This window comes from Pleurodeles waltl, chromosome 12, assembly GCF_031143425.1.
Source record: "Pleurodeles waltl isolate 20211129_DDA chromosome 12, aPleWal1.hap1.20221129, whole genome shotgun sequence".
NCBI lineage: Eukaryota > Metazoa > Chordata > Amphibia > Caudata > Salamandridae > Pleurodeles > Pleurodeles waltl.
The window spans coordinates 475489428-475516907 of NC_090451.1; positions in this window are offsets into that span (position 1 = coordinate 475489428).

The following is a 27480-nucleotide window of genomic DNA, read 5'->3' on the forward strand; positions in this document are numbered from 1 at the left end:
TCGAAGGCAGAAGGAATGTAATAATAAACACTTAGGGCATATTTAAGAGCCCCTAGCGCCTCCTTGGGCCTCATTAGAGTCATTTTGTTTTTTTTACGCTAATGTGGCCCAACAATGCCAAAATCCCTGCGCCATATTTCTAAAGTGGCGCAATGCATGCATTGCTTGCGCCACTTTACAACATTTTGCGCCACATTATACCTGTGCCAGGCATAATCTATGCAAAGGGGCATTTTCCCATTAGGGGGGCTGAAAAAAGTGCTGCAAAGAAATCTAAGAGATTCATTTTTTTCGGCACGTTTAACTCCTGCTCAGAGCCCACGTTAAAAGGTGGCACACATTTGACTACAATGGGCCTCAATGGGCTCTGCAGGATTAGCGTCAACATTTTTTATGCTAATCCGGCAAAGCTCCGGACTAGTGTGAAAAATGATGATGCTATTCCCCTAACAACCGCCATGGTGCGCTGTATTTTAAATACGGCGCACACATGGTGGCATTAGGGGCGCACTAAGGGCCGATAGAGTGGTGCTGCACTATGTGCAGCGTCACTTTATTTAAATATGCCCCTTGGGGCACATTTATAAGAAAGTGGTGCATCAGCTATAATGTGCCCCTTTTTTTGCACCCCGCTAACGCCACCATCGAAGTGCCGTATTTACAATACGGCGCACCATGGCGGCGCACCATGGCGCACGTTAGCACAATAGTTAAAAAATGTTTATACTATTGTGGCACATTGGTCGACTGGTGCCAAAAATGATGGCGCTGGTCCAGCAATGCATGAGGAGGCCCATTAGAAACAATAGGAGTGTCACTTTAACACCTGCCTTGGACAGGTGCTAAAAATGATGGGAAAAATGTCACAGTGAGATCTCGTAAATTTCACTGCACCATTTTTCCGGGCCTCCTAACGGGGGAATGCACCCCTACTTACATTATGCCTGACACAGGCATAATGTGGCACAATGAGTTACAAAGTGGCGCAATGCTTGCAAAGTTACATTAGACAGATTGATTTTCTATGGGCTATGCCTTTTTATTACCCATGAGGGATGTCTTTGTATCGTTTAATTCCTTTCAGAAAACTATGATCAGCAACACTGAAGTCCATCGTTTTACTTACAGATCGAAGGCAGAAGGAATGTAATAATAAACACTTAGGGATATATTTACAAGTAAGTGGGGCATTAGCATTTATGTGCCACTTTTCTTGTGCCCCCCCCCAACATCACCATGGTAGGGTGCTGCTGTCCAAAGCCAGTGCCAAAACAGTTAATAAGTAGGAAACACAACACAATAAAAATCTCACTCCAATTTAAAATATTAGTATCAATTGTAATGAACCAATAAACACCAAAATGCCAAACATTGGTTCGGGGAACCGGAGACATGATTTTTAGGAGTTTCGGAATTTTTTGCTTAGCACAAAAAAAGAGCAAAGCATCGACCATACGTATCCGCTCTTGCTAGATCTGGTCAAAGTTGAAAGTTAAGGCTGACCGCAATTGAGTGTGGATCAGTTGCTGTGAGCAGGTTCATCTTGATGCAAAATTTACCTTCTTACTTTGGGCTTGATTTAGATATTGGTGGATGAGTTACTCTGTTACAACGGTAAAGGATATCCCGTCTGATGAAATCTAAACCCCATTGTTCCCTATAGGATTTAGATTATGGTGGAGGGTTTATCCATTACCGTTGTGACAGAGTTACTCGTTTGACAATATCTAAATCAGGCCCTTATTCTTTTTTCTAAAAAAATGTTTCCCATTGACAGGGCTGGCTGCTGTCTGGATCCAGCGGAGGACTTGGCAACTGCAGAGTGCTGCTTGGTTTTGGTCCCAAATTCTCCATGTTGGTACTTAGAAACTTGTTTGTTGACTGGGGTGTGAGCCCTGGTCAAGCAACAAGCACAATCCCTGGCATGGTGAACCACAAAAAGTCACTAATAGAATCTTTGCTTAACCCTGGATAGATTGGCTCAAAAATTAGTTAGGTTTAACTTAGAGGCAATGTGTGAAGAATTTATGCAGCACAGAATCAGTCATAAACTGAAAACACAACATATAAAAAATCCCACACCAATTTAGAAAAATAGAGTACATTTTAATAATTAGTTTGAAACTGCAACAACAAGAATCCAGTCAGTAGAACCAGAACTATACATTTTTAAAGGTTTAAGTGAAAATAACAACAAAAAGGCCAAAGTGTCACACTCAGATATCTGGTTGTGCAACACCAGGAGAAAGACACAAGTTTCAGTGCACTGTGATGGAACATGGGTCGAATACAGAGTGCAAGTTAGTTCCAGTGGAAATTTATCTTCTCAGTCCAGCGGAGAGTCTCATTCGCCATGGAGGGAGCCGCATGGAAGAGACAAGCATCACAGATGTAGCGCGAAGAGCAGGCCTGGTATCATGAGCAGTCATTGCTGTAGGGCAAAGACCCTGTTGTCATCTTATAGGGTTAATGTTGTGGTGTGAATGGTCAGGATGATGGAACTTCGCTTTGGAGGGCTGTGCCAGTGACAAGATTTTGATTCCAATGAGCTCGTTTCCGAACAGCCCATTGTAGGAAAGTACCATCTTTCTTGGCAAGTTACCGCCAATTTTGCCTATATGTCAGTATGTTTTTGCCTGTCTCACTGGGATCCTGCTGGTCAGGACCCCAGTGCTCATAGTTTATGGCCTAATGTGTGTGTCTTTATTGTGCTTCACTGTGTCACTGGGGCCCTGCTAATCAGAACCTCCGTGCTTGTGCTCTTTCTGCTTTTGAATTGGTCATTGTAGGGAAGTGACTTCATTTACCAATTTCAATTGGCACACTGGACCCCCCTTATAAGTCCATAGTATATGGTACCTAGGTACCCAGAGCATTGAGGTTTCAGGAGATCCATATGGGCTGCAGCATTTCTTTTGCCACCCATAGGGAGCTCAGACAAACCCTTGCACGGACCTGCCATTGAAGCTTGAGTGAAATAACGCACACGTTATTTCACAGCCATTTTCACTGCACTTAAGGAACTTATAAGTCACCTATATGTCTAACCTTCACTTGCTGAATGTTAGGTGCAAAGTTTCTAAATGTGGTGGCACCCTTGCACTAGCAAAGGTGCCTCCACATAGTTCAGGGCCATTTCCCCTGACTTTGTGAGAGTGAGGACTCCATTACACATGTGCACTACATTTAGGTCAATACCTATATGTAGCTTCACAATGGTAACTCTGAATATGGCCATGTAACATGTCTAAGATCATGGAATTGTCCCCACATTCCAAATCTGATATTGGGGAGCCAGTTCCATGCATCCTGGGGACTCCACCATGGACCCCCAGTACTGCCAAACCAGCTCTCTGAGGCTTGCACTGCAGCTACAGCTGCTGCCACCTCACAGACAGGGGTCTGCCCTCCTGGGGTTTGGGCAGCCAGTCCCAGGATGGCAGAACAAAGCTTTCCCTCTGAGAGCAGGGTCTTACACTCTCCACGTTTGGAAATAGGTGTTACAGGCTGGGGAGGGGTAGCCTCCCCCAGCCTCTGGAAATGCTTTGAAGGGCACAGATGGTGCCCTCCTTGCATAAACTAGTCTACATCGGTTCAGGGACCCCTTGTCCCTTGCTCTGGCACGAAACTGGACAAAGGAAAGAGGAGTGACCACTCCCCTGTCCATCACCACCCTAGGGGTGGTGCCCAGAGCTCCTCCAGTGTGTCCCAGACTTCAGCCATCTTGCTTTGCAAGGTTTGGGGACACTCTGGAGGGCTCTGAGTGGCCAGTGCCAGCAGGTGACGTCAGAGACCCCTTACCTGATAAGGAGTCCTCACCTGATAAGGTAGCCAATCCCCCTCCCAGGGCTATTTAGGGTCTCTCCTGTGGGTTCTCTTCCAATTCTGCTTGCACGTTTCCTTCAGGAATCCTCTGCAACTACTACTTCATCCTCTGACCTCGGATCAACCGCAGCCTGCTCCAGGAACCTCTGTAACAGCAACAAAGTATCCACAAGGGATTCCCTGTCTTCATCCTGCACCAGAAGGACCGAAGAAATCTCCTGTGGGGTGATGGAGTCACTCCCCTGCTCCAGCAGGCACCTTCCAAGACGCCGACCGGTACCCTTGGACTCCTCTCACAGTGACGAGCATTCTCCTAAGGAGTAAGATGTTGTACACCATCAAAAAAGACTGTCCTGAGGTCCTGCTGATGCAATTTGGAGGAGTTAAGACCTTGCCTTCCCTGAGAGCAACGGTACCCCTGTGTCCTGTGTCTTCTTCATCTTCTGAGGCCTCTGTGCACTATTTGCTAAATTCCTTTGTGCACAGCCTGGCCCAGGTCCCCAGAACTCCATTCTGCAATGCTCAACTCGCTGAGTTGTTCTCCAACTGTGTGGGACCTTCCTTTGTTGTGCTGCACCAAATGCATTTTGCACATCCTTTGTCCCTGTGTCCTGGGACTCCCGTGGGTGCTGTCTGGCATTCCGAGGGCTCACCAAAGTGCTGAGAGCCTCTTCTTTCTCCCCAGGTCCCTCCTGGGTCCAGCCAGAACCATTTTGACACAAACTGCACTTTTGTCGTAACCAAAGCTTGTTGGCGACTTCCAACACGAAATCACATCTGCATCAATCTTCACATTGTGGGACATCCTTTGCATCATGCAGGAATCCGCTGGTATCTTCCTAGGGTGCATTCCTGCAGTCTTCGACTAACTGGGGACTCCCTCTTTTGCACCCTCTTCTGGGTTGGCAGGGGATCCTGTCCTTCCTGGAACTTCTTTCAACTTCTGGACTTGTTCCCCTTGTTTTGCAGGTCTTCAAGTCCAGGAATCCAGCATTTGTTGTTTGCAGACTTGGTTGGTTACTGCAAAATCCCAATTATGAGGTGTTGTGTGCCCTAAGGAAACTTGCTGTACTTTACTCCTGCTTTTCTGGGCTATGGGGTGGGGTAATTTACTTACCTTTACTCTATTCTTACTCCCGCAGCGATTCTGCACACACTACACTTGCCTAGGGGGGAATTTGTGATTCACATTTCACTTTCTTAGTATATGGTTTGTGTTGCCCCTAGACCTATTTTCTCCCATTGCATTCTATAGCATTTCCTATTGTTTGCACTGTTCTATGACTAGTTACTTGTCTAATTTTGGTGTCTAGTGTATATATTGTGTATAATACTTACCTCCAGAAGGAGTATTGTCTCTAAGATATTTTTTGTGCTATGTCACCCAAATAAATCCCTTTATTTTTGGTAACACTGAGTATTGTCTTTACTTGTGTATAAGTGCTGTGTAACTATAAGTAGTATTGCATGCGCTTTGCACGTCTCCTAGTTCAGCCTAAGCTGCTCTGCTATAGCTACCTCTTTCAGCCTAAGCTGCTAGAACACTACTACCTTTCACTAATAAGGGATAACTGGACCTGGTATAAAGTGTAAGTACCCAAGGTACCCACTACAAACCAGGCCAGCCTCCTACACCCATAAAGTTCAATTTAGCTTCTCTGAAGCCACACCAAGGGTTCAAGACCTAAAGGGCACCACTTGGGGGCCAGGGGCTTGGTCCATTGGGATCTGGGTGCTGGCAAAGGTGTTCTGGGAGCCTATTAAATCCCCGGGACTCTGAATAAGAGGCTTGGAGATTAACCCTTGGAGTCACTCTGGGAGTCCTTGGTTTAGGTGCAGGTCCAATCCTTCTGACTAAGGCAGGAGGACAGCAAGGCAGCAATCCAGCAAGGCAGCAGCCCAGCAAGGCAGTAGTCCAGCAGAGCAGCAGTCCAGCAGAGTGTCAGTCCTTTCAGCAGCACATTAGTCCTTCTTCCTTGCATATTCTCCACAGGTCCAAAAGTGTACTGAAGAGTGGGTCCAAGGGTTCTATTTTTAGAAGTTTCTCTTTGAAGTGTTTGGAATTTCCTGTCTCCCCTGTCCTGGTTCCAATCTGGGTGAAGTGACAATGTGGAGTTGATACACCCTTTGTGTGAAGGCAGAGCATAGCCTATTCACTTGCACCTAGGGCTAATCTCAATTCCACACCCCACATCCTGTCAGCAGATGGCTCATTCAAGCACACCTAAAGCCTATATTGTGTGACTGTCTGTGAGGAATTCACAAAGCCTGTCAGTTACACCCAGTCATATGACCCAGGAGAGACTATAGGCACCAAATGGCTCAGTGTTTCTAAAAGTGGCATTTTCAAAATTGCAATTTAAAATCTGACTTTGCCATAAAAGTGGATTTTGCATTACAATTTCACAGATGCCAAGCATGATATGCTTATCTATCTGTCTTCTGTCAAAAGTTAGCTCTTATTAAATGTAATAATACAACCCAATGTTATCCTAAGAAACAGATAGGCCTCACAGTAGTGAGAAATTGATTTAGGAGTTTTTCAATAGCAGGACATGTAAAACATAAGAGTACTTGCGCAATAATTTAATTACAATGCACCCTGCCTTATGGGCTACATAGGGTCTACCACAGTAGTAATTAATATGCAGTACAAGGGGAGTTTACGGCTTGGCATGGGGGCTATATTGCTAAGTCGAATGGGCAGTTTAAAACTGCATCCAGGCTGCATTAACAAGCCTGGGAAATGTTATAAGGAGCTACTTAGGTGGGTAGCACAATAAGTGCTGCAGGCCAACTGGTAGCATGTAATTTACAGGCCCTAGGTATATGATATACAATATTACTAGGGACTTCTAAGTAAATGAAATATGCCAATCAGGTGTAAACCAATTTAACCGTGTTTAGAGGAGTGACCACAAGCACATCACCACTGGTTAGTAGTTGTAAAGTGCACAAAGTCCTAAGGCCAACAAAAATGAATGCAGCCGGTGATGCGACATTGATGGCTGCAGTCCGGCAGCTGACAAGTGGTAATCTCTGATCTTTTGGGTAAATGTTCAAATAAAGTGTCCTTTTTTGCAATCTTGAGGGGGAGAGAGTACACTCTGACATCAGCCAAGGGCCCAGGACCTTTTGAGTACCACTTGGTGAGATAGGTGTCTCTCAGAATCCACCAGCAGGGGCCAGGTAAAATCCAATTGGAAATGGTCAGCTGGACTCTCCTTTGTTGCATGCTTCTTGCAGTTTCTTCTAATTGATAAATGTTGGTGAAATTTGAAAAAATACAGACCCCTGTTGTTTCCACCTTTTCTTCACATGAATCTAGATTTGCAGAAATTGAGAAAGTCATTGTTAAGCTTGAGGTGATTTCAAGACCCTCACAGGTTAATGAAACAGACTTGGGATGTCCCTCCGGTTACCATTACTGTTACAGCAAATGTGAATTAAATAGGTAGCGAGGGGGAGCTTTATCTTTAGCTAGCCCACTTCACAGGGAGCCTCCATGTCGAACTGTCTCATCCCCAAGCAAACACACAAGTTGGGGGTTTGTACGATGTGAGCTCTATCCGCTTTAATCCTGTGCAGCTTTGTTTACCACAGGCCATTCCAGAGTCACTACCTTCAAGGGGAGGCCCTGGTTTAGTATCATTACCTGCCCCTGTAACTTGCTCCTGTCATAGTGACGCATCTAATAAAATTTTGTTTTCTTCCTGGCAATCCGAACTGGTGCCCTATAGTCTAAGCTTACCTTCTTCTGCTACTCTGTATTTTATCATCATAGCCAACATTCCCCAATTGGGATCTAATACCTCGGAAGATTACATATATCTGAAGAATAAGGTGTTCAACTGGATGAATAAACACTTGGCGTTTGACAGATTTTTGTTTAATTCCATAATAATGGAAAGGATGGTCCCATGGATAGGTTCGCAACCTGAACTTTTTCTAGGGGATTATGTGTAACTCATCTTTGACAATCCTCACACTTCTGGCTCTTTCTTGTCACAGTTTGCAGCCAGAGATGGCAACCTGCGGGAATATGCCTTCTTCTTTTATGTTATTTTTAAAAAAACACTGCTGTCTTGTCCTCCGTACCCTGGGTCCAGTGCAGGTCAGATTTAACCTCCTGTTTCTTCAAATATGAGTTTAAGCCCTGCGCAAGAGAATAGTTTATTAATTTAAAATAGATTTGCTCCCTTAAGTACCCTGACGGATATTGACTGACTTTCATCTCACCCCCCTCAGACTTTGCTTGCTTGCAAGACTGACATTGATGGGTGGTTGAGTCTCCCTAATGTTATTCCCCTTTTGAGTTGGAATGCCGCAGGCCTTTTTAATGAAAATGGTAAAGAACAGTGTTTTTCTCTGTTTACGATATTTAAAATGATTTGTTTACAGGAAACGTGGAATACCGATACCAGTTTTCACCTAGATGATTATACTCATATTTAGAGCCTCATTACGAGTGTAGTGGTCTTTTGGCAAGACGGCCATGGTGGCGGCCACCAGAAGTCCACCATGCGGGCGGTGATTCGACCGTCGTATTAAGAGTCGCACAGCAAAGTCCACCAAAATACAGCTAAAATTCCAAAACCGACAGGACACTGCAGGGCGGGAAAAAGGTGGTCCCACCACCAGCACTGCCAGCCAGCCAATAAAACTCTGCTCATATTACAATCCACAAACCATGAGAGTGGTTCTTCCACAGCGGAAAACCTTTGGTGGTGTGAACCGTGGCGGACGGTGGTCACATCAGTAATGATAACATTGGATAGTCTCAAAACCCCACACCTGACACATTCACAACCCAACAAACTTACTAACTGCACTACATAACACACCCCTTCACACCCTACAATCCCTTGCATCCAAAATGTCAAACACAGCCAGAGAGAAGCCAAATTAGAAAATATAAAAAAGCACGTAATTGGCACCCCTACAGACTTAATGCAGCACTCATCCCACACCGGCACAACACACAATTGTGTACCCCACACAATACACAACACCCGTCACCCACTCACAACACAGCACCCACACCTCATCACCGACTCCTTTTTCTTCCCATTTTTCAATAGCTCACCCTCTCGTCCACCACTACCATGTCCCTACAAAAACATCCACATTTCACTGATGATGATTTGAGGGCCATGGTTGACAAAATTGCCAGAGTAGAGCCATACATTTTTGGTGCACATGTCCAGCAAACATCAATAGCCAGGAAAATGGAGTTGTGGCAAAGGATAGTCGATAGGGTGAATACTGTAGGCACAACCCTTCTTCCAAGCCTAAACCTACCCCCCAACCCTAAGACCAACCTCCCCCTCTGCTACCATCCCCGATCATCCCTGAGGTGCCTGCCTGTCCCCTTGATGCCCCTACCTGTGGAGGTTACATGGCACTCAGGAGTCAAGTTGGGGCACCATCTGGTGCCTTTGGCAATTTTTAATTGCTTTGTTCTTGGACTGGCTAATAGCCTTGTATTTCGTTATTTATACCTTCAAATATTATATAAAATACCAACCAGTTGTTGGTTTTGAGGTTACATCTTTGTCCTGCATTTCTTTTCATAGGATAAAGTTTGCCTGGCTGACATTGGTTGTGTATCAGTATTTGTGTGTGTGTGTGGTACTTGTGCTTCTTGTATTGTATGGGCAGTTTGTGACAGTGTGTGCAGTGTTCCCAAGGGATAGGGTGTGTGCTGTGTGATGGGCAAGTGTTTGTTGCAGACATGCTGTTGTGATTGTTTTGTGTGGTGTTTGTGTTGACATGTGATTGTTGTTATGGTGTGTGGCTTTGTGTGCTTTGACTGTGTGATTGTGTGAATATTGTGCATGGTATGATAGGTATTATGTGTGTGACGATTGGTGAGCTGTATGATTGTGTAAGTGTGTGTGTCAGTTCTCTGTTGGTCGTACATTGTGTTGTATGTGTAATGTCTCCTTAGGTAGTGTCTATGGTGAGTGCTTGTCAATGTGTTAACGATGGTGCAGTTGTGGTGTTGTATGGTATTTTGTGAGACTGGGCTTGTGCTGTGTTGCCGTGTTTAAGTATGTGATTTTGGCATGTGTTGTGTGTGTCTGGTGGCTGTACTGTGTGTGCTGTGTATGTGTGGGTGTCTGTGTGGCTGTATGTGAGTTTGTGTAGCCCTCGCACCCCCTTCTCTAAGGTATGTTATGTCAGTGTACAAATTTTGACACTCTACAAATGTAACAGGTGAGTGTGTGTACTTACGGTTGCAGTCTTCGCAAAGATTCCGTAGCCTTTTGGCGAGCAGGAGCAGCGAGATGACGTTTAGTTCTGGTTCCATGGCGGTTCCGGATGAGTATGGCTTCCTGAAGGTGATTGTCTGTTTTTATACAGTTCCACCTGGGTTTCTTTGGTGGGACGACCACAGTGGATATCTTGGCAGTGTGCTGCCTCCTAATACAGTATGTCCAACAAGAACATGGTCTATGCCGGCCTGCTAGTGCCTTCAGTCATCCATGGCTGTCTGGCAGCAGTGGCGGTGCCAGCAGTGCTTTGGCTGTATTCCGTTGGAATTACCGCCAATATCATAATTTGGCGGTCTTCTCCGCCAGCCTGCTGGCGGTATGACCGCCACCGCCAACATGGCGGTCATGGGACCACCAAAGACATAATGAGGCCCTTAGTCCCGACTACTCCCTCTTCTCATGGGAGGGTAAAAGGCGGCCTCCTTATCCTGGTGAGGTTGCCCTTTGTTTGCATCATTAAAGTGTTACCTACCAGCTCTCCCAAGATAGCGGCACTTCTGTTGACATTTTCCAAACTCTCCTGTATTTTGTTGATTAATTTTTACAGGGCATTTTTGCAGACAGGTAATCAAGGTGAAAGCAGGTTTTGGATAGTTTATCTAAATCGCTTCTAGGAAATAATTTTACTATTCTAGCCCGAGATTTTAACTTGCATCCTTGTCTTCATTGATGCTTGTCGCAACATTCTGTGGACGGTGACCCTCCCCAAAGGTTGCTAACTTTTTTACATTCGCAAGAGGAGAATTTTATGAATCTATTTTTGTCTGAGTATAACTTAGACTATTTCTACTGTATTCACTGAAGCTAAACTTGATGCAGTCCTTCCAACCTTTGCTGAGAGAGGAGCAGCTGGTGTTATTGATTATATTTTTATTTCTTCAACCATCTTGTTGGGACGGGGACCGCTTCTTTTAAGTGTTGTATTTTGGACAATATAGTTTCTAGTGCCCAACCGCTGGCATCTTAAGTGGAAGAACGTGATTCCAGACAGTTTTATTTTATACTTGTTTAAAGGTTGTCACTTTGAGATCGAGTTGGTCTGAGAAGTGGCTCTTCTGATTTGGATATTCAGAACTCATTTTCTATCATTTGTGATTATAATAAGCTCCTTCTGACTTCCAGATCTAGTCCTAGGTAGGAGTGGGTGAACAATTCCGGAGTGCAGAGTTCCCGAAAAACTCTGCAAAGTGATGTGGAGCATAGTTTTTTCTCTCTCGCACTCAGCAGCATTAAGTTGGTGAGCAACAGAGATTTCTGAGTTGCTGAGTGAGATTTCTGAACGTGAGCCACAACCACTCTCGATGAGAAAGCTGCCATTCGCATTGAGGAAGCTGCAGCTGAAGTAGAAAATTTACTTGAGGGGCAAAAAGAAGTTAGTGCCCTCTGGCGCTCCACATGATGTCGTTCGCACTGCTCTTACAGCGCAGGAGAAACTCATGTGCTGAAAATGTGTGAACAGTGCACCTTACCCAATCTCCTCCGCATGCGGAACTCCACAAAGCGCAGCAGAGTTTTTTAGGCACTTCACAGAGTTCCATGAAGCAGGACTCCTCTGCTCAGGCTTAGTCCTAGGGCTCAAAACCCACATAAGTAGCCATAAAGCTACCATCTTGTCAAGAAGACAAGGTCAAATTTCGCTCTCTTTCACACACATGGATGGTAGTCAAATATTATAACAGCCTGACACTGGCTCCCTATCGTGCAACTCCTCATCCAACATAGATAAAATGTCGACTTTTGCCCTTGCGAATAGGGAGTATTCTAACATTAGCAAAACAACCAGTGTGGAAATATACCCGCCCCATTGCTTGTAGAGTCTGCAAAGGGGAAAAAGAGGACCTTATCCATTGGATTTGAATGTTTCCCCAACTTAATAAACGTTGCTTAAAATTGCTAAAGATACGTTTTAACTACAGAGGTATCTGTAAATGCAGGGAGTCAATAATAGCATGCCTCGGACCGGAAACCTGCAGTTAAACTTTAAATTTGTTAAACTTCTGGCCTGGATCCCAATCTATACCTCCGATTGAAGAAGTACCCAAAGCCAAATAGTCTTATCCACCCAGCGATGATCTACGTGGATTAATTTAGAGACAAAACCTGTACTATCCATGATCGGACTCACTATATAGGTTCAGCGCATGTTCAGATTTGGTAGTGCGTGTTTCCACAAACATTATAACAGCCTTTATACAATTTTGTAAGCATAAAATCTGCATCATGATAAAATCAAAAGTGTTGCTGTTCAGTTGGATTGAGATGTATTGATAAAATGTGTTTATAAAAATGCTTTTGCAATTTTTTTATTGGTGTTGCATTTGCGCGTTTTAAACAATGGACTCACGTGATATTTTGCATGAGCAAACAATATGTATATTTCCTTCATGATATCTTAAATTGCAATATTTTACTCTTTAATTTTATTAAATTGTTATGGTTTTAATTAACTGAAACAATAAACTTGACATGACTGCCCGAGTCTGGATTAAGTGGCAGCTATCCCATGGATAAGTTATATCAAATCAAGTTTTACAAAACTTGGGGGTCCTGAAATCTACACTGATCTTGACTCAATTGTCAAAGGTGATATTGTGTGGACATAAAAAAGCCGTTAAGGCTTTCAAAACTAATGGAAGAGTAGAAATGAGAACGCTTAAAAGTTCAGTTAAATTATATATCCTACTGCAAGTCACCATTCTTATTGAGCCCTAACTTTATTTGGACTTGCTAAACCACCACCTGTTCTTGTGACCCATTTCAGACTGAATCTTAGCCACCATCCGTCGACCATTCTACGAGGGAGTGCTTTTGAGCCTGTAATTATTCCCTGTAGATGCGATGGCGTCTCACCTCAGGACAGTCTGTACTTTACAATGTTTTGTTCTTTTTATACCATGGGGCGATTTTTTTCTCCTATTCCCACTGTTTGCTTGCACTTATTTTACTCCAGCCCGGCCCGCCTTGTTTTGCTAGATGTTATTATCTAATGTAAAGACTTGTTTTTATGTGACTAAAGTTTTATCTGGTGCAGTGAAACTATGGAAAAGCTTATCGCCTATATGGCATTTTATGCTTTTTGACTGTATCTTTTATGGTTTGTTTGTTTTACAAACTGAATAAAGAATATTTGATTTGATTTGCATGTGCAAATAAAGTTGTACTTTTTTGCATCCCCCCTCATCTTCAGCTCCTCTTCAGTTTTACACCATTCATTGCGTCTTCTGTGAGTCACTGTGTTGCTCATTTATTGTGTCTGTGCCACTTTGGCAAAAGAATGTTAAGTCGGGTAGTGAGACAGATTTCAATGTGCATCCCAGGCACGTTTATGAAATCATGCACATTCTGGGGTGACAGATTTGCCTTCCACAATAGTTTTGAGAGTATTTGCTGCAGAGTGGAGGGATTTAGACAGCCTGACTATAACACCTCTCTGACTCGCCCCTTTCTGTTTTATTAGCCAGCTATTCCTCTTTTGACTTTCTTTGTCTTATTCTGACCATCAGTTTTTGTTTATGAAGCTCTGTTGTACTCCTCTTGTTCTCTCATTCTTGGCCCCTTTAGTCTAAGAGAAGACGCTCTCTACATCGCCCTGAACTGGTGTACTAAAAGAAGCAAAGAATCACCTCTGCGTGAACTGCGGTGGCCACCACACAACTAACCTCTAGTCTCTCTCTGGGGAAAGATATAAATGGAGTCAAGAGAGGCTGATCACTGACAGGCTAGTCACTGGCAGGTTCAAAATCATGCCTGAGCAACTCGACTGGCTAGAGGATGGCGTTCACGACTGGCTAGAGGATGGAGTTTACGAGTCCAGGGGCCTGTCTGGTCTGCATGATAGAGACGCAGAAGAGGCTGGGGGAAGGCAGCTGCCAGAACTATACAGGATAGATGTTCAATCGAACCCTGTGCACTGAATTTGCTAGCTGCTCAAGCTTACCTTAGCGCAGGTAGCTGTTGTTGTTACAGAGTATGGGGCATATTTATACTTTTTGATGCAAAACTGCACTAAAGCAGTTTTGCATCAAAATGTTTAGCACCGGCTTGCGCCATTCCTGAGCGCCAGCCGGGCACTATATTTATGGAATGGTGCAAGCCGGTGCAAAGGGCGGCCTAGTGTCAAAAAAATGAAGTGAGCCGGGTGGGGATGGCGCTATGGGAGAGTTGGGTTCTGCACCAAAAAATTACGTTAGGCTGATAGAGGCAACAAAATGCCTCTATCCAGCCTAGTGATGAAGCAGAAAATGAAGGTTTTGATTTATTAACGCATAAACGTAGTGTGAAATAATCACGTGTGACTTTAACCGAACTAATAAAGAATGTACGGGGACAAAATGTGCCCTCAGAGTAGTTTGCCAACATTTATACGCGTGCTTTATGTAACGTGGTGTATTAGAATTGCACTAATCCGACATAATCATAAACGTGTGCTACGATTTGCTTGTTTGAAATGCGTTAGCTTAGCATTACTTTAGCGGAGGCTTTGGCCTAGTGGCCTGGTCTCACGGTTTAGATGCTCGTATTTTTCCAATGTGCTATTAAACGTGTATTTCTGCTTGAAGCTGTACTTTTCCACAGAAACTGTTCACATGCTTATCTTAAAGTTTCGTGCCAGCCTGGCATATTTTCCCTTTACTTCAAGGTCGACTTGCAGGTGCGGACAATGGAGGCTCTGAAAGTGAGCTAATTGGTAGACAATGTTGCAACTTGCGTACCCATCTCCAAGGATAATGTATGCTTAAGTAAAAGCTTGAGAACTGTCGTTTTTGATTGGACAATTTGAAGCTAACCTATGAACCCTCCAATGGAGACCCTACTGGATTCGAACTGTTGTCTATAAAAACCAGGTGTACGAGAGATCATTACGGCCATTACCCGGATACCCGCCATTTTGTAGACTTCGTAGCTAATATGGCCCACTTTGCTGCGACGCCATTTTGAGAGACTTTGATGCTTTATCTAATCGAGAGAAAGAGACTTTAAATGATTCTGGCCCTAGAGACTTTAACTTTGATTTGTCCCTTTGCATGAAGTAGTAGTTTTACTTTGCCGCCGTGAGGCAATTGTCCCGTCCACCCTGCCCCATTGTCCCGTCCCATGCTGATCGAGAAACGGTACCTGTGAGACGAAGACTTCCTTGTACGCTGATCGTAATTGGTAAATATGAGAGGAAATTGTAAAATTGCATTGTGTTTCTTTTAGGTACCCAACTGCTGATTTTGATAAGGGCCCTAGCTAGGAGTTTTCCTAAATTAATGTTGCTAAATTGTTTTTGCATGAAGTCCCACATGCGATGCTAATTTGAGGTTAGATGAGGATTCCATATGTCGCACGATGCAATTTGAGATCTTGTTATGCTGACTAAATGTATGCAATTAGTTCATTACAGATTATCGTATTAGTGCTTTGCATTGCCATTATCAAATGCCTTGTTATTCAAATGCTACATAGATTGCACCTGTTTCGCCGTTATGGACAGCTATTAATGTTCATTTATGTTTATCATTTGGTGTTGAGACACATATATATTGTGCTAGCTTTGTTAATATAGGGAAATAAATTCACTAACTTTGCAATAAACTAGTGTGGTTATTCCTGACTGAAAGGTCAGGGTTCGCCGAAATGTATTCTGGACTAATTGTTAAGTGTTATGTTGATCAAGGTATTGCTTATGTTCGTTATTGATTATTGATTTCAGGAAATGGATTGATTAAGAGTACAGAGAGTTCCCACTTAGTCAAAAGATTCATCGGCCTAAAGAGCGTCCGAACACAGGTAAATTATTACTACGGACCGCTCTATCACTAGCATCATTTTCTGAAGCAAAACCATCCATACCACATGACTCCTTTCTTAGAAAAGACAGGAGTCATGCCCAACACCTCAATGGCCAGCAGAGGGGACTGGTGTCCCCTGGGCATGGTCATTGCACCCTGTGCCATGCAAGGGGCCCCAAGATGGGCCCAATGGCACTTTAATTTTTTTCGAAAAATATTTACCTATACTTAACCTACTTAACTAGGATGGGGTCCCACATCCTCCGGTGTCCGTCTGGTGTGGGTGAGGGTGTTCTTGGGGCTTGAGGAGGGCACCTGTGGACCCATTCCGAGGTGTTTAACCATGGAAATAGGTCCACAGGTCTCCTAACGCCTGGTCTGACCCAGGCGTTAAAGAATGGTGCAAATCGAGCTTTGCACCATTATTTAGCCCCTCCTCCTACCTGAGCGTCATTTTAGCACGGGGATAACCATGGGGCTAGCAAATTTTTTTAGATGGGAATGTCTACCTTACAACTCATTGACACAAAAAAATGACTCACATTTGGTACAAATTCAGTATAAATATGCTACTATGTGTCTAGCACGTTAAATCTTTGAGCACTTACAGGTTTAGCAGAAGTGAAAGATAAGCTGTTTGGGGCACTCGACCATTCAAGATGTTATGATAAATGAAAATGCCTTCAACTTAGGAGTTTTTAGAAGGAACGGTGCAAAAACACTTTAGAGCAAGTATTCATGAAAGGTAAATAAAGTTTGGTCAGAAGGCCTACTTTTCAGAGATCAGTCACTTTTCCAAATAAAGTGGTAAGAGCTAGCAGGTGTAATCGATCACCTTATTTGTTACAATAAGTTAAAGTAAATCAGTGACTTTTGGGTCTAGTGAAATATATATTTCCATTTTTCATTTCTCAGTTCTCAGATATAAAGACATATTTCTACTTAAGTTTGATGGCTGAAACTTTTGTGTTGAGTCAATTCCGGTGCACACCCTCTCATGGGCTTCCCCTCCTTCTCCTGCCCCTCCCTCTCTTGTTTGTAGTGAAGTTCAGATTCATGGCCTCACATGACGGTGGAGCCCATCCACACCCTGCTGCATGCCAATTGCACTTCTAATGGTGAGCAAGCACACTTATTCAGAAGCAGCCACGCAGCAACTGAGAATCAATACAAGTTGTTTGCTAATGAAAAACAATGTAGTAGATATGGAGCTGATGCAGGTCTGGAAAAGCGTAGGGTGAGAGCAGTTGTCTGTTGATCCTCGGGGGCCTGGTAGTTCTGGGAGGAAATGAGCATAACCAGCATTAAGCATTAGAGGGAGGTTCCCTTTGGAGGGGCATGTGACTATATGTGGTCTACCAAGAAACTTAGGCCCAAATTTAAGAAACTCTAGCACCCTATTAGCGTAGTTTTTTTTACGCTAATGTGGCGTTAGGCTTCAAAAATCGCTGCGTCAGATTTACAAAGTGGTGCAATGCATGAATTGCACTACTTTGTAACCGTTACGCCACATTATGCCTGCACCTGCATTAAAAGGTTTCTTTGCAACATGTTTTGTGGCATTTTGTAATGCCTGCTCTTGTAAGGCGACCTCTGACCCTGCATCCTTGCAGGCAGGTCGCTTCCTCCTCACCACTGCTGCGGTAACTGCTGCCATTGTTTTGAGCTTGTTTGGGCTTGTTTGGGCTTGTCTGGGCTTGTCTGGGCTTGTTTGGGCTTCTTGGCTTCTCCTCTCCCGGAAGGCCCCGCCCCCCCTCCCTCCTCCTCAGAGCTCTTCCCGCGCCTGACTCCTGCTGCTCCCCCCCCTGCACTCCCATTGGAGGTTTCCCTCCCTCCTCCCAGCTGCCACTCCCTCCCACCTCCCCTCTTATGCCGGGCGCAGCACGGACGCGCAGCGGATGTGTGCAGCGGGTGCGCCGCTGGCGCACCGAGGGCACATCAAAGGCAAGCCTGTCTGCGCCCGTCTGCGCCCATCTGCGCCCGTCCGCGCCAAGACCGCGCCCAGCACTAGACCCCCTGGCCAACACGCCTCCCGTGCCACCAAACACCTTTACACTGCTAACGAACTCCACACCCTTAATCCAGGACGCTCCTCCATCTGCTTCCAGTCCACACCGACATGCACCAAAGGACCCTTCTCCTGCAAAGCCTGCAATTTCACCTGCAACCTAACCTCCAAACTCCAAATCAAAACAGGCAACCACCTAAGATGCATCCTACTTAACACCCGCTCCGTCCACAAACATGCAATTGAACTCTGGGGCCTCCTGACCACGTCGCATTCCTCATAGACACCTGGATGAATTCGGCCTCAGAACCAGACGTAGCCATAGCCATACCAGAAAACTACAAGATCACCAGAAGAGACCGAATCAACAGACCAGGAGGAGGAATCCCCTTAGTCCACAAAAACACCATAAGAGTTTCCACCAACTCCCATGACACATCAACTCCGCCGAGCACCTCCACTTCAAAATCCACATCAACGCCAACAACACACTCAGAGGAACACTGGTCTACAGACCCCCTGGACCCAGACCGTAGTTCTGTGATGACATCGCCGATGCCATCAGCTCCCAAGCCCTCGCCTCAACAGACTTCATCCTCCTTGGTGACCTAAACTTCCACCTAGAAAGATGGAAGCATGCAGAAATCAACGCCCTGCTAAAGAAACCAAAGGCAGACCCATACGACCACAAGAACTACCGGCCGATCTCCCTCCTCCCCTTCGCAGCTAAGGTCATCGAAAAAATTGTAAACAGCCAACTATCCCGGTTCCTGGACTCGACACCTCCCAATCCGGAATCCGCTGAAACCACAGCACTGAGACTGCACGCATTGCTGCCACAGAAGACATTAGGACCATGCTCGACGAAGGAGAAACAGCAGCACTCATCCTCCTGGACCTCTCCGCAGCTTTCGACACGGTATGTCATCACACTCTTCGCACACGCCTACACAACGCTGGAATCCGCGACAAGGCACTCAACTGGATCTCGTAATTTCTCTCAGGCAGAACCCAGAGAGTCTGCCTCCCACCGTTCCTGTCAGAAGCTTCCAGAACCATCATTGGCGTTCCCCAAGGATCTTCGCTCAGCCCCACGCTCTCCAATGTTTACATGGCCCCCCTCACCAACATCGCACAAACCCACCACATCAACATAGTTTCCTACGCAGACGACACTCAGCTCATCCTCTCCCTCACGAAAGACCCTACAACTGCAAAGAACAACCTCCACAATGGACTTCACACCATCGCCAGCTGGATGGAATCAAGCCACCTCAAGTTAAACAAAGACAAGACAGAAATCCTCCTCTTTGGCACCAACCCCTCAACTTGGAATGATTCCTGGTGGCCCACCTCCCTAGGAACAGCTCCCTCACCCACCACCCACGCATGCAACCTAGGCTTCATCTTGGACTCCACGCTCAGCATGACTCAGCAGGTCAATGCCATCTCCTCTTCCTGCTACAACACTCTCCGCAAAATCTTCAAGTGGATTCCCGTCAAAACCAGGAAAACTGTCACCCACGCCCTGGTCAGCAGCCGATTGGACTACAGAAACGCCCTATATGCAGGAATAACAACCAAACTACAAAACTGCAAAGAATCCAGAACGCATCTGCCCACCTCATTCTGGACATCCCACACCATGACCACGCCATGACCACATTTCCCCCCCACCTCAGAGACCTTCACTGGCTACCAGTGTCAAAGAGGATCACCTTCAAACTCCTCATCCACGCACACAAGGCCCTCCACAACACAGGCCCAGCGTACCTCAACGACAGACTCACCTTCCACACCCCCACCCGCAATCTTCGCTTCGGCAGCCTCGCCCTCGCCTCCATCCCCCGCCGACCACTGCCGGAGGAAGATCCTTCTCTCACCTAACCGCCAACTCCCTACCGCTCCACCTTCACCAGACCCAAGACCTCTTGACATTCAGGAAACGCCTCAAGACATTGCTCTACGACCAGTAGCTCCCCCCCCCCAGCAACTTGAGACCCTAACGGGTGATTAGTGCGCTCTATAAATCCTTGATTGATTGATTGTTTGATTGATTGCTCTGAGCAGGTATTAAAGGAAGAACACCATTTATTGAAATGGGTCTCTATGTACTTTGCAGGAGTAGTGGCAATTTTTTTGACGCTAATCGTGCAAAATGCCAAACTAGCTCCAAAACTTTTGATGCTAGTTCCCTAACTACCGCCATGGTGATTTGTATCTTAAATACGGCGCTTACATGGTGACGTTAGTGGGTGGCTAAGGGGCGCAGGAAAGGCGGTGCTGCACTGGACGCAGCACCAGTTTTCTTAAATATGCCTTTTAATATTAATGTTATAAACAAAAGTATTGTCCACAAAAGGAATTCGCAAGAAGCAATCGATAAACTGGTTTCTTTGCAGGTCAGAGTGGAAGAGAGCTGTTTAACTGCATTAGAAGCAGAAGCATGGTAGTCTAGACAACATAGTGTCTCAAAGCTCAGTTAATGACATCCCATCCGCATCATCATCACGTTATGCAGACTTGTTTGCACACTTCAAAGATGATATGGAAAGAGGGGGAGCTAATTGAGAAGGCTGGCATGATGCACCATCCGATGAGGCTGCTCAGCATAGCTTCAGGGGATACATTATATTGGTGCAATAGAACCATAGGCCTTCTTAGCAGAATTTTATTGTTAATAATATGAGGCTGTTTAGAGGAAATGCCTCATAGCATCATTCCAATCTGGGCACATCCTGTTTGTCCCATCTGAAAGTGCCTCGCTTCCCGATCACCTATGGCGCGAGATCCAAGCAGCCAGACACATACCCTAATGTATTGAAATTAAGTATTATGAGTCTGATGAAAGTGGTTTACATTGAAGGTTGCAAACTGGGGAAGGGACCTCTATTAGACGAGGTGCCCCTGTTTATAGTAATAATTTATTAATGGATAATCTCAAAATGTTTTTGCTAAATACAGCAACAGGCGATTTGATATATCGCTCTCAATCAAGAAGAAAAAAAACTGAAGAGTCTGAAAATGGAATAGTTCATATGAATTATTTTATATAAAAATATATCTTGATGGAAAGCAACTTAGTCTTGAGAAAGTAAATGATGCTTAACTGTTCTGCCCATATTGTAAGATGACATCTATGATAAACCTAAATTGTAAATATTTAAACTTTGAGTAGATAAAGGAAAATCCTTACTATTCATGATATATGCAGGGATAATACGTTGACAAAATCTAAATATATGAAAGAATTAAAAAGAAAAAGGGTGTGTTTTGATAATATACTGTGAGAGAATGCACAAGTTAAAAAACAATAACAAATCGCTATGGATGTAGTTGCCACAACCATGCAGACGAGACAAGTTCTGTTTAAGAATTGACATTAATACTAGAACTTATATAAAACTGATATTTTGTTTACTTTTTTAATTTGTTAGGCAACGTACAGCTAAGCATGTTCCAGCAATTGAATCCTATAACAACATATCATATCATGTATTAACTTCTGATAACCTTCAGTGCCATAGATCAATAGTGTTGATTAAAAACAATCTGATAAAACAATTATTGCTCACGTCTTGCTTCAGTAAGCCTCCTAAACTATTTGTACATTTTTCAAAGTTTTGTCGGTCAAGTAGTTCTTGAGTCCATTCATTAATGTTCAGATGATTAATATTTTCCATTGCCGAGCCAGTTGTAAAACTGCCATCAGGAATGCTAGGAACACAAGATCTAATTGAGTATCTCATATGGGTCCTAACACCCGGCAAGTGGCAAACATACGAACTTTGTCTCTCTCACGATTGTTACATGAGGTGTTGTTAGGTCTTAAATATGATGACCATCCTGCGAGCTTAGTCAGGGTCATATAAATATCAAATAAATGATGGTATTTATGACCCATCCCCCTTACTTTGGCTACATTCGTTATTGAACACCCCATTGCTAAAGACTGACAAATTGTTTCTTAGCTATTCTGCTCTCCTCTTCTAGCCAAGAAGATCAGTTTGCAAATGGATATGAGGACAAGGACCATTTGGCCCTGAAAACCACAGAGCAAAATACCAGACCTGCATTTTGTACAATGTTGCATAATGTTTGGGACTTTTTACATATTTTCTGCAAATGTAATTACGCAAACTCACCCAGTCCTACATATGTCATTGCTCATGTACAAATGAAGAAATGGATAGTCATAGTTTGAACAGTTACCCTTAATGGTAATCAAAATGGGATCAAAAATTTACTAACCCAATTAAAACCTATGATTGCACACAAACATGAAACCAGGCTAGCATATAGACACTAGACTTCACTCTTAAGGGCACCACCATTCTGATTGATTTTTTCGAATTCCATATAATCTGGAGGCATGGGGTTGCAATTGTTTTAAAGATACGTATACGGGTATCACATATCTGCACGGTATGTGGTCCTAATGATGATTACCCACAGCTAGATGAATATATCAGAAAATTGACAGGCTCTCCAAGGCAATTTCATCTTAGCAGGCAATTTTAATTGCATTCTAGCTTCTACCTCCATACACGCTGTTGTTCTCCGATTTCTCTAGTGAGGCATGCTATTTTTTCATTAATGGACACTTTGAGTTGACAGACCCAGGGTAATGGAAAAATCTGAATGAGAAAGTGTATTACTTCTTCCCCTCCATTCATATTCAATATTCCCAATACTCTCAAATAGCCTTTTTTTCCTTAGCAGGTTACCAGCACAAAAATAAAGGTCAATTATCTCCCAATATGGGTTTCTGACCATGTTTCTCTGTCATTAGAATGTAGATTTTCCTAGTCTATGACGCAAAGTCTTAATTTTATTAACGACACGGAGGCGAGTATTATGCGTTTCTTTTCTTGCTTTATTTAATGAGCAGCAGTCAAGAAACTACAAATCCCATAAGGCTTAACATCTGTAGCCAATGGGATTAAAAAACGCAGTTAAGAACTCACAGAACCAATAGTTATTACGATATGCTATTATGATGTCACTTGACTGCAAGCAGCCCTCTTTTCTTGCAAATGAAGTCAGTTAACCGAGAACAAAGGGAGTAATAAACAAAGAATAAACAGAGCCATGAGGAAAGCAAAGACATCAGAGAAAAAATCCAGGAGCTCGCAGAGGCAAGGGTGATCCGGCCAAACCGACAGAGATGGTCCAAATCCTGAAGGAAACGAAATGATTGTATGGTCTGACGAGATCCGATTAGGACGTTGTCTGAGTGGTTGAAGCCGAAACTAGAGAAAGGGAGGGATAAACAAAGTTATACAAGAGGTGGGATAATACTCGCCTCCGTGTCTTTAATAAAATTAAGACTTTCCGTCATAGACTAGGAAAATCTACATTTTATGGCAAGACCGGAGGCTCCTATTATGCGAGTTTAAAGCATATTAATCACGTTCAAAGAAGCATTACCAATCGGTTTACAATAAAATACTCTAAAAGTATTGTCATTGGACCAATCCGTAGATTTTAGAATATCCTCCAAATGGGATCCAGCCCAGAAAGCTTTGGAAGCCATAGCCCCCCTAGAGGAATGAGCTCCGAACTTGGAAACATCAATACCAGCCAAGGACATAATCAGTCTTACCCAACGGGCTAATGTAGCAGAAGAAACAGGGTTATGGGGTTTCCTGAAAGATATGAGAAGTTGGGAGGAGGATGTTCTCAAATCTGCGGTCCTATGCTCGTAAACTTTGAGACACTGTCCCACACACAATTTTGGTTGAAGCGGAAAATAGGGATAAAAGACTGACGACAAATTGGTCTTGGTACGTCTTACAACCAAAAACAGCACTTCCGACGGGGTGAATTGACGGTTGGAGACGTCCAAAGCCTTAACATCTGATAAACGTTTAATAGAAACTAAACATAATAACATTGTTAATTTAGCAGATAAAAGCTTTAATGATAAACTTGAATTATCTGGTAATGCAATCAAGTATTTCAAAACAATATTAACATCCCACAAATGATTGTATTTTGGTAACAGAGGTTTGGAAAATTTTACTCCCTTTAAGAATTTACATACCAACGGGTGCTCGCCTACTGGTTTTCTGTAAACATGAATATGGTTGGAAGAGATAGCAGATCTGTAAAGATTGATAGTGCGAAATGCTTTTCCTTTGCTGGCTTCCGAGGCTAAAAAATTTACGACAAAAATTACATCTGCTGAAAAGGGATTAATTTGTCTTCCCACACACCAGCAATCCCATAGAGACCAGGCTGCCTTGTAGGCTTTTTTGGTGCCTGGGGCCCCGGAGTTTGAGATATAATGGGAAGCTTCTGCCGAAATGACAGGAGAAGATTGGGAACTCCTGATATTTTCCAAGCGGATAGGGTTAGGATATTGTTCAGAATAAGGGGATGAGAACGGTGAAGAGGGTCTAGTAGCAGATCCGGAAAGGATGGAATTAACAAGGGAAAATCTATTGACAGTTCTAAAAGAGTGGGGAACCAAATTTGGGATTGCCAAAACGGGACGATAAGAGAGAGAGAAGTGTGTTGACGTCTGGCCTGAGACAGAACCCTGTTGATCATTATGAAAGGGGGAAAGGCATAGTTGAGGGAAAGCGACCAGTCTTGTGAGAAAGCATCTGATGCTAAGGCTAAGGGATCTGGGCGCCAGCTGTAAAATTGGGGGAGTTGTGTGTTGAGTCGGGATGCAAAAAGGTCTATGGAGAAGGGGCCCTATAAGGATTGAATGTTGTGAGACACGGAAGGATGAAGTCTCCAATCGCTGGAGTCTCGAAGGTGACGAGAATGCAAATCTGCCACTGTGTTGAGAACTCCAGGAAGATACTCTGCATGTACCGAAAGATGGTTTGAGAGGCAAAACTCCCAAAAGCTCTTGGCTAGATCTGCCAAAGGTTTGGATCGTGTACCCCCAAGATGGTTTATATATCTGACCGCAGATATATTGTCCATCCTGAGCAGGATTGCACTATGTACTTTGTGCTTTGCCAGACTTCTGATTGCAAAGGAGCCTGCAAGCATCTCTAAACAATTGATGTGCAATTTGGACTCCTCGCTTGACCATGTACCCCCAGTCGAGATGGGTCCACAACGGGCTCCCCAGCCTTGATGGCTTGCATCGGATTCTAACACAAGATCTGGGGCTGATGGAAAGATACTTTTCCCGTTCCAAGCATCTAAATGGTCTATCCACCATTGAAGCTCTGTGCGAGACTCTATGTCTAAAGGAACGAGATCGGAATACGAAAGCCCCTTTCTCAGGTGTTGAATCTTTAATCTTTGAAGAGCACGATAGTGAAGGGGACCCGGAAAGATTGCTTGGATAGAGGAGGAGAGAAGACCTACAACTCGGGCAAGACTTCGGAGGGAAATTAGGGAATTTCGGAGAATTTGCAAAATTTCAGATTTTATGGATTTTATTTTTGACGATGGTAGAAGAAGGGTCGCTGAGAGAGAATTGATTTGAAATCCCAGTAATTCTACGATTTGGGAGGGTATAAGAAGGGATTTCTCCCTGTTTATTATGAAACCCAATTGCTCCAACAGAGAGCAAGTCGTTTGTAGGTGGAGTAGGAGAGTCTGAGATGATTGATTTAGGATGAGGATATCGTCTAGATAAATTAATAATCTTATCCCTTGAGCTCTTAGAAAAGCTACCACGGGTTTCATGAGTTTTGTAAAGCACCATGGGGCTGACGATAGACCGAAGGGCAGAGAGGTAAAGTGATACATTTTGTCCAACCACTGGAATTGAAGACATTTTCTGCATTCTGGATGAACAGGAACCACTAAGTAAGCGTCCTTTAGATCCAATCTGACCATCCAGTCGTTCTGGAGGAGAATGTCTCTGAGATGGAGAATTGTTTACATTTGGAAATGCCGGTATACTACAAACCGGTTGAAATGTTTTAGGTTGATGACAGGACGCATCTTTTTGTTTTTCTTTTGAACAAGAAAAATTGGGCTGATAAAACCCAAAGAAAGGGGAAGAGTGGGCGCAATCGCTCGTTTGCGTAACAGTGTGTCTACCTCTAGGGAAATTAGATGAACCATTTCTGTGGAAAAATGGGGAGGAGGTTGGAAAAAAGTTTGCACCGGAGTAGAATAAAGTTCTATTTTGTAACCTAGAACTGTGTTTAACACCCAAGCATCTGTTGTTATTGCATGCCAATTTGACTGAAAATGGGAAATACGACCTCCTGTCGGGAAAGAATCGACTAGGAGGCTTACCTGTTGGGTTGGTGGCTCTGGCTTTGGTTAATGAGGTGAAAGTAGCAACATATTTGCCGAGGTCCTTTATAAAGGAATCTCCAAAAAGCTGTCCATCTGATTGGAGCTGAGGTTAAACGATTGCCAAATTTACGAGTTTGGGATCAAGTTTGATAAGTAGGCCTTTACGCCTCTCGTGAATAAAGGAAGAATTTGAATTTCCCAAAAGGCAGAAACAACGTTGAACCCATAAAGATAACTCTTCTGGGTCGAGGAAGGAACCGTCTAGTCTGGCTGATTCGACAAGATCAAAAATCCTAGTAAGAGGCCCCGTAATGTCTAAGAGTTTATCCTGACAAGAGGACCAAGCTTTATCCACGCCCTTGCGCGGGTCCTTGCCTTGTTTGGTGAAGAAAGTCAACATTTGTTCATCAATAGTAGGGGTAATAGTGGCTTTGTTAGATAGTACGGGACGAGGACATTCGGACTTTAATTTAGATCTAGTCTGTTTGTCTAGGGGTGAAAATAGTTTTTGTGCCACATAGCGACCCACATGGTCAGCTGGAAACCACTCAGTAGAATTGGGATGATGAATTTGGGAGGGATCGAACATAGGAAACCCTTCTGAGTCAAAAAGAGAAGGGGTAGCAGAGGTTATTTTTCATTTTTTTGGAGGAGGAATGGAAAAAGACTCATCATCGTCTTTGTCAGATATATATGAATCTGAATCTACATCAGGCATATCTTCGTCTGTATCTTGAATAACTGGAGAAATAACAGGGAGAACATTGCGCTCTTTAGATTTTCGTTTTAAAGAAGATTTTGGAGCCATATTGTTATTCTCCTTGACAGGACCCTTGAGAAGAACCGCGTCCTCTGGCATACGTGAGATGGTCTCACCTTCCATTTGCGTCCCCATACCTGGCTTTGCTGGCGGACGCCTACTGCTTTCCCCCGCAGTCTGGGCCGATTTGGAAATTAAGTTAGAAAGGTTATTCTCCAAATTTTTTGATAATTTTTGTAATGAGGAAGATACTGCCTGATGAACAGAGCTTCTAATGAAATCACAGAGTTCATGTCTCATCTCTTCCAGTTCAGTGGAAACACCCTGTTCCATAGAGGAAGTGCCAGGTTCCATTATGTCTTAATGTCAATAAAATATTTAAAATAGAAATAGATTTGTATATTCAATTCTGAAAATTGACGAGACCGAAACAGTGGAAAAAACTGAGTCTTTTTGTAAAAAACAGGGAATAGAAGGGTTAATAATATGGCACAAGTCTAAATAAAGCAACTAAAGTTGCTCTGGATAAGAAATAAGAATACTGTCAGAAGCGCTCTGCCTGCGACGTCTCTGCCTCAGGAGCAAACCGAATGACGGTTGCTGCCTGAGGCG